The 8,615-nt window shown below is 47.8% G+C and overlaps 1 protein-coding gene and 1 pseudogene across 4 annotated transcripts in view; both read left to right on the top strand.

Moving 5' to 3' along the window:
* Positions 1 to 8,615, top strand: part of ATP2B2 (ATPase plasma membrane Ca2+ transporting 2) — a 209,665-nt gene that overhangs the window by 95,717 nt on the left and 105,333 nt on the right. The gene's annotated exons all lie outside the window — the stretch shown is intronic.
* On the top strand, positions 4,761 to 4,879 carry LOC112484371 (annotated as a pseudogene).

Below are 8,615 nucleotides of genomic sequence, written 5' to 3'. Positions count from 1 at the left end.
TCATAGTGGGTTCTCTGAGGTCCCACAGTGGTGCCCCAGGGGACAGGGAGATACTGAGTGGGTGGGGCTCTGGCCTTCCTGCCCCACCATGTACTAGAGTACCTCCTGTTTGATCTGTTTGCATGGTGAAGCATCTGGTAAAAAAAAAATTTTAAGTAACAAATTTAAAAAAAAAAAAACAAAAAAACTTGAAAACCTCTGACACAAAAGAAAGGTGCTAAACTAGAGTGTCTAAAAGCCTAGGGGAGGCGGGGCCAGGTTATTTAAGTTCTCAGTGTCTCAATTGTGACATCTGTGAAATGCAGTGGGTAATATCCAGCTCTCACTTAACCCAGGTCTGTGGGTTAAGTGAGAAAACGTGCACAGAGCGCCTGGCCTCCTATGGGGCCTCAGTGGAGGTTCGTCTTGCAACCATCCCCCGCCAGCCATGTCTGACCACCCACCTGTATTAAAAGACTCAGTGGACTGGGAGGATTCAAGAAGAGATGGACCTAACTTTGGCCCTTACTTACTGAGACCCTCTCTAAGCCCTCTGCCAGTTAAAGGGTGGATCTGATAGTTTCTGAGGCTCCTCTAGGTTCAGACATTCTAGAATTGTGAGACTCACTGCCTCAGTGCCCCCCAGCAGTGTAGACGTCAGACTGGCTAAAGGGTGGCTCACTCATAGCCAGACCCCAGAAAACTTTTCCCGTGGAAAACTGTGACTTCAAATCCTTAGGTTATGTCTGAGGCCCCACCACAGCCCAGCCAGGGGCAGTGCTCTTGGCCTCTCACCCCAAACCCAAGCCCAGAATATCTTTCCTCCCAGGCAGCCTTGGAGCCTTACCCACACCAGCTCACAAAGGCTTGTAGGTATACCCTGGCAATAGGCCTCTGGCTCTGAGAAGCCCAGGACCCTGGACACCAGTTTCTAATTACTTTGCCCCACAGAGTCTTGGTTTCCTCATCTGTCAAGTGGGCTGAAGGGTGAGAGATGTTGCTCAGTAATGCAGGCTGGGCTGTCTCTAGTATCAGGCAACCTCAGTTGTCCATCCAGCCTGAGTCCCACAAAGGATGAGAAAACTGAAGCAGCCTCTCCCTCCAGGCCCGCCTGTCACATGAGAGGCCCCGAAAGGGCAGGTAAGTTATTTATGCAGGCCTCCCTCACCCCACAACGATTATCTTACTCCTTCTGGCGCAATCCAGGCCCCTGCTGTGGTTTCAGACCTGGAGTTATTTATAGTCGATGGAAATTAGCACCTCTGCAGATGGTTCCCTTGTGCCCACCTGCCAGTGTCAGCCTCCACCCCAAAGGGAGGCTCCCTGGAAATTTCCGTGGTCCCAGCAAATGATCCCAAGGACCATTCCTGAACAGAGAAGACTCTGCAAATCTTTCTGTGGAATAGCTTTGAACGAGATGCCATGAAGTTAAGAGGTAGAAGCAAGATCTTCCAGCTGGAGGATCTAGGAGGGCTGCATGGAGGAGGCAGTATTGCATAAGATGTTGAGTGATAGGCAAGGTTTGCAGTGGGAAAGAAAACTCCAAGTAGAGGGAAAAGTATGGACAAAGGCACAGAAGTAAAGGAGAGGAAATGTAAAAGGAGCCGATCATCTTGTTCGGCAGAAGGGAGCAATCAAAAGTATTGATGATAATTAAAAGTAACTAAGCATTATAGATGTTCTAGACACTCATCTAAGAGCTTCACATATATCTTATCACACTGAATCCTCCCAACAACCTTATAAGGTAGGCACTGGTATTATACCCATTTTCACAAATAAAGAAACCGAGGCACAGAGAAGTTAAATCACTTGCCTATGGTCACACAGCTCATGAGTGGAGGAACTGGGATCCAAACCCAAACAGAAAACTCCAGGGTCCATACTAGGACTCTTAATGTTAAGCCAAGAAGTTTGGGCTTAAATTAAGAAGCAGGCTGGAGCTCTGAAGCTTCTTGTGCAGAGGAGCAGTGTGACTACGACAGTTGGTTTGGCATCCATGAGTTTGGTTTGGAATGAAGAGATAAAGCCAGAGGGAAAGAAGGACAGGCATCCAAAAGAGGGATGACAGGGCTGGACCTGGCCAGGGAGGTGGTGATGGAGAGGAAGGAGCTTCAACCATCAGACTTAGCCTGTGACAGATGATCGAGAGAAAGAAGTCTCAATGCAGACTCAGTTTTCAAGACAGCAGCTAGCCGCTTGTGATGGAGATGGGCCAACAAGGAGAGGAGCAAGGTCTGGATGAGGTGAAAGGTTTGTGCAGGGCGCCATGCATTCTCAGGGCCTGAAGCTAGGATAGCAGGCCTGGAACCCTAAAGAGAGGCTGGGCCTAGAGGTGGAACATCCAGATGACAGAAATGTCTATAGAGAAGTCTTGTCTCTGCTAACAAGTTCCTGCATGGGGGCAGGTCAAACATGGGAGGGCCCAATGGGAGGGCAGAGATTTTGGCCTGTGTTGTTCACTGCTGTATCCTGACATCAGGAACAGTGCCCACCACAGAGTACCCTCGATAAATGTGCAGGAATAAATTCACCTGGAGTGCTCATCAAGCATAGGTCCTTAAAGAGTGTCAGCTACTAAGGGAACAGGCAGCAGGGAAAGTAGAAGTCACAAAGTAGAAAGATTGTGTCGCCTGCAGGTAGGATGCGATCAGGGTGTCTGACACTAGATAGGCAGTTAGTTAGACATGGGGGCTGCAGGAGGGTTCAAGGAGGACAATAAAAGAGTAATAGACTCAAGGGCAGGCTACTGGATGAGGTCTTGGGAAACATCTGCTGGACAAAACGGAGGAATAGAGCATTCCCCTGGGGCTGCCCCCCTGCACACCTCAGCTCAGTCAGGTCAGGACAGATAGGACAAGGTCTGGGGGGACTCACGGATCCATGGGACAACAGGCCTGAAATGGCTCTCAGGGACCATCTCATCCAGCAATCTCAGGGTGCACATGGCCCAGGAGGGAAGGGACCTGCCCAAGCACACAGTGGGTGAGGACCCCACCTGGGGCTGGAGCTCCCAGGCATCCCTATGCATGGCGAAGGGGCCTCAGATGTTGCACCTCCCTGCCTGCATTGCAGCCTCCCCACCTTCCCCTAGACCCTCAGCTCTCTCATCTATTCCCTCCCTGCAGCTGTGTATGTTTCCAGGGGCTGCCATTACACAGGACTACAAACTGAGTGGCTTAAACAACAGAATGTATTGTCTCACTGTTCCGGAGGCTGACAGTCTGAGATCAAAGTGTTTGTGGGGTTGGTTCTTTCTGAAGGCTTGAGGGAAAGATTGTTCCAGGCCTCTCTCCTTGCCTTATAGATGGCTATCTTCACCCTGTGTCTTCACATCATCTTCCCCCTGTGTATGTCTGTCTCTGCATCCAAATTTCCTCTGTATAAAGACACCAGTCATATATTAGGGCCCACCCCAAAGACCTCATTTTAACTTAGTAGCTGTTCACCTCTGCAATGACCCCATCTCAAATATGGTCACATTCTGAGGTACTGGGGCTTAGGATTTCAACATACAGATGGGGAGGGTGACAGTTTAACTCAGAACATTCTCACTTGAGACAAACACCTCTGTGCTTGGAGCCACAATTTCTCTCCTGTAAAGTGGGGATATAAATGGGAACAAATGAGGACTGCGGTGAGGGCAGATGTGCTGACTTCTGTATGGACATGTGTCTCAAAGAGCCCATCACACAGTGGGCATTAGAAGTAGCAGTGCAGCAGCCTGAGCATTAAGCAGCAGACGTCCTGGGTCTGAATCCAAGCTGTGTTGTGCCAAGCAAATAACTTCACCTCTCAGAACCTGTTTACTCATCTGTGAAATGGTACTGATTCCTAGGCCATAGTGAGGAATAAATGAGTTGGTGTGAGTAAGAATATACAGCGCAGTGCATGAGGCCTCCAGGGAATAGAAACTGTCACTGCTATTATTACTATTATCATTATCATCATCATCATAAACATATTACAGGTGTAAGAAGCTGAGGCCCAGAGAGGTTAAGATATCGTGTCCAAGCTCACACAGCCATCTGGCACAAAACCGAATGAGAACTCAGGGCCTCCTGACCCAAAGCCCCTGCTTTTTTAACCATATCCCTGTGTGATATTAGCAGAGCAATTAAGCCACTTTCAGCTGTTCCGTGTGCCTGATGGAACATTACAGAAAATGGTGTTACAGACAACGTGAAGTAACATGGATGAGGCTCACGAAATAATGTGACTTGAAAAAAGTGGAGTTTAGCATGGTACGTGGCAACGACTCCATAAAAACAGACCCAAGGAAAAAAAAGCTAAAAGGAAACATCTAGAATGTGCCAGTGTTGGGGTTATGGGGTGATATTAGGGGCGTTGGATTTTCAGCTTCTCTTTCTGCCCTGGTAGCAGCAGTGTCCTGAGGTGGGTCAGCTAAGGCACACTGGTTGTAAGCAAAAGATGCTGTCCGGGCAGCATCATAAAGATCCATAGCCAGAATGGGACTGGTCTCCCCAAGTTGGAGCAAAGGCTGGAAAACCTAGTTTGGTTTTCCGGAGTATAATTGGGACTTGCAGGGATCAGTGGCAGGACTGATGGTACTGACACCCCCTTGGGGAATGTGTGTGTGGTGGGGGGAATTCCACTCCTGCTGTTTTGGGTTCTATTTCACTCAGGATGCCAAGCAGTGATGTGCTGGGAAATGAGTAACATTCATCTCTCTGGGTTGACAAGGAGTCATCGTTTGTAGTGTGCCGATTTCTGTGGTGTAAATGCTCCCACCATGTCACCAGTGTGTCACCTGGAGTTGGGTCTACAGCCGTGCCACCCTAAACAAGCCCGATCCCATCTGATCTCAGAAGCTGAGCAGGGTCGGGCCTGGTTAGTACTTGGATGGGAGACCACCTAGGAAGACTAGGTGCTGTAGGTGCAAAAACTTTAAAACAAAAAAAAATAAGGGCTTGTAAGCTGACAAGGTCCTTGCAATCTGTGAGGTCAACCAAAGATTGCCTTACCTAAAAAAAAAAAAAACCTGGAGTTGAGAAGAGATGTGCAGTAACACACTATTGTATAGCATTTCTACCATGCAAATTCAAGAGCATAGAACCTAGTGACATGTAGTAAAATAATTAGGAAAGGATGAATGTAAGACTTTTTTTACCTTTTAAAATAATTTTTATAAATGTTAAGTTTGTATCATTTAATTCTAATAATGGCTGTTTCTAACAACCAACTCCTCAAAATACCTGAAAATGTAACAGTGGACTAAGCACATCTCTAACTCCAAGTCGAAGGAGAGAGCATATCAATAGCCTGGCTTGGTCACATGCCCACCCTTGAGCCAGAAAGTGGGGTGTGGGGACATCACGATTGACAGCTACCAATTAAGATGTGGAGAGGACCTAACTTCACATAAAGGTAGAAGAATGCCATTGAACAGCCAAAACCCAACACCTGCTTTGGTATCTTTTTGGTAATTTCTTTAAGTTGCATTTTTTTCTCTTATGATGCCTTTTCTATTTCCTTTTTTTAATCATCATTGCTTAGAATCCAAGAGTCTTTAAAAAGAATCCTAGGCTTAATCATAGTGTCAGAAAAAAAGCCCCCTAGTCTTTCAGAAGCTGGTGTCGTCAACTGGGAGAAAACTAAATCCCAAGAGGCCTTTGGGTCTTCAGTGAGAGAAAGGGGTCACCAAACTGTGGCCTAATCCCAAAGAAAGAGGTATGTAGGAAAAGTCCTGGGCAAGCCCCATTGCAGAAAAAAAAAATCCCTGCTAAGACAAACTATAGAGCAGTGAGAGTAGCTTGGTAAATTACCACACTTTGGCTCAGCTCCTAAAGGGCTAAAAACATTTTCCTTCCAGTTGAGAAAGGCAGCTATAGCATATCTGGTGGGTAGGCAGACACTGTCATAGACTTTTGGATTTTATGTTGTCTGAGGGCAAGCCAGTTGTCCTTCAAGGGCAATTACTTCTGAAATCCCAGTACCTACCAAGGATTCTAAGTAAATGAGAACATGAGTGATGACTGCATGCATATGTGTGGGCTAGACATCCCAGTCCACCTCCCCCAACCAGAACTCACAGCCCAGTTCAGCTTGGGGACCACGGAGATATCAGAGACTCTAACTCTGGCCAAAGTTGCCAGCAGCATCTCCACCACTTCCCTGTACACATTCCTGCCCAGCTTCCCTGCATTCCCTCTGAAATGCATTCCCATGTGGATAGTTGTGCCTCTTTTATCCCCACCTAGAGGTTGGGTCCTGGGGAGGATACCAGCCCGGGAGGGGCCGTGATCTGACTAGCAGAGATGCACCTCCTGCTGTCCCCTTGCTAGACTGAAGGACATCTGAGCTGGCACAAAGCCACCAGCATCCTCTTAAAGTCCTGGGGGATCTAATTACCCAGAAAGGAAAAAGAGTTGAGCAAGTGAGCCCCAGGATTTGGAATAATCGGTTTTTTAACTGCTACAGTTAATGTGAAGCCAGGCTACAAAACTGTCCCTCTGATGTCCTGACGACGGGCTCCCTCTATGGCTAACTGTTTGATCTAGAACTGCCTGCCAACTTTTCTGTCACCCCACGAAGGTTTTCCTAAATTGACCTAACAGTTACCATCTCGGGGAGCCAGCCATGCTTCAGGCCTCAGCACAGTAACGAAGAAAGTGCATCCATAAGGAGGGAGACTGATGGAGGCCTCCCTTGGGGCTGGGGTGAGTTGGGGGGACTTGCATTTCATTTCAGTATCATCACCACTTTACAGATGAGGGAACTGAGGCACAGTGTACCCGAGGTCCTTGCCAAAAGGTTGCAGAGGTAACATTCAAACTCAGGCCTTCCTGACCCAAGCCCCTATTCTTTCAATATGTTCCAGACAACCTCAGATCTTAGCTATTTTTCCTTCTCCCTATTTCATGTATTTAAATTTCAGAGCCTCTTGGGACATGTCATGCCAGCTCTGTCCTGAAGTTTCGTCCCTGAAAAGTGCCAGGGATGATGATTTTCTGCTAACGTGTTTCTCAGTTAATGGGTATTTCTACCTTTTGCTATAAATAACCAAAAAGAATTGTGTGGGAAGAAAAACCCCCTAGTCTGTCCGAAGCTAGTGTCGTCAACTGGGAGAGAACTAAGTCCCAAGAGGCCTTTGGGTCTTCAGTAAGAAAAAGGGGTCACCAAACTGTGGCCCGATCCCAGAGAAATAAGTATGGCCTCCAGCAGACCAAATAGTATGAAGTTTAAGCGTGTCTGCCCACCCCACTTTGCAGAAAAGCCTAAAATGAAATGAGAGGCTCATGGGCACCTACGAAGCACCAGGCATTGGGAAAGCTCTTTCGTTTGTTTATTCACTCCTTCGGTAGATTTTTCTTGAGCACTTACCATGTGCTAGACATAGTTCTAGGCCCTGGGGATAGATACAATCAACTGTGAACACAATCAATGTCACTACCCTTGTGGGGCTTGCATTCAAGTGTGGGTGGCAAGCAAAACAAAACAAAAAACAAAAGTAAATGGAAAAAACACCTGAAATTGTCCATCATAGTAAGAATTCCGGAGGAAATAAGAGCCTGAGCACAGAAATAACAGAGAAGATGCTCTGAGATCCTGGATCAGGAGGCAGAGACCTAAAGAATGAAAGGGAAGTACCACATAGAATGAGGGGAGAGTGTGAGCAAAGGCTCAGAGGTGGGCCCTGAGGGGATATTTGGCAAGAGGTGAAGCCCAGGTAATGAGCAGGGGCTGGATGACTGCAGGAAGAGTGTGGCTTTTTCTTCTAAAGCAGGGGTCCCCAACCTCCAGGCCATGGACCAGTACTGGTCCGTGGCCTGTTAGGAACTGGGCCACACAGCCGGAGATGAGCAGCAGGCAAGAGAGAAGCTTTGTCTGTATTTGCAGCGCTCTCCAGCGCTAGCATCACCGCCTCAGCTCCACCTCAGATCATCAGGCATTAGACTCTCACAGGAGCACCAGTCCCTAGTGCCAAAAAGGTTGGAGACTGTGGCTCTAAAGTGAAGCAGCTGCTGGAGAGCTAAGAACAGGGGAATGACATGGTATATTCTCTTGTTTATTTTCACCAAGACCCTGCAAAGCAGGTACTGAATTCTCAATCTAGCAGGTAAGCAGTGATGGAAGCTGAGAGGAGAGATGGCTCAGCCAGTGAGAAGCCACTTATTGAACCCAGACCTGGCTGAGGGTCTCTGCATCACCCAGCCAGCTAGAGGTGGGCAAAGCCAGAACTTAGCCCCGCTCTCCTAGCACAGTGCCCTGCCCCCACGTGTCTTGGTGCTTTGTTATGTTCCTTTTGGTTTTGTTGCTGAGACTTAGGCTGAACAGAGCTCAATGGGATGTGATTTGAGGGTTCATTGGGAACATTTTGTTTCCCCATAAAATTGCAAGCAGCAGCAAAGATGTGCATTCCTGGTTGCTAGGCAACCAGGTATAACCAGGGAGCAGTGGGGGTGATGATTCTTCCCAGAGAGAAGTGGCTGGTTCACCCACCCTTCCCTCCCTGCAACCCCCGAATCCCCAGACCCTCCCGGCCAGTCTAGAGAACCCCAGGAACTCACAATGAGGGGGACAAAATATGAAGTAGACAAAAGCAATAGAGGGTAACAATTCCAAACAGACATTAAATGGTCTCAGCCCCAAAGGAAAAATAAAGAGAAGGACCT

The sequence above is a fragment of the Pteropus alecto genome, unplaced genomic scaffold, assembly GCF_000325575.1.
Source record: "Pteropus alecto unplaced genomic scaffold, ASM32557v1 scaffold75, whole genome shotgun sequence".
Classification (NCBI taxonomy): Eukaryota; Metazoa; Chordata; class Mammalia; order Chiroptera; family Pteropodidae; genus Pteropus; species Pteropus alecto.
The sequence above is the reverse complement of the archived record's forward strand: the minus strand, read 5'-3'. Positions and strand labels throughout refer to the sequence as shown.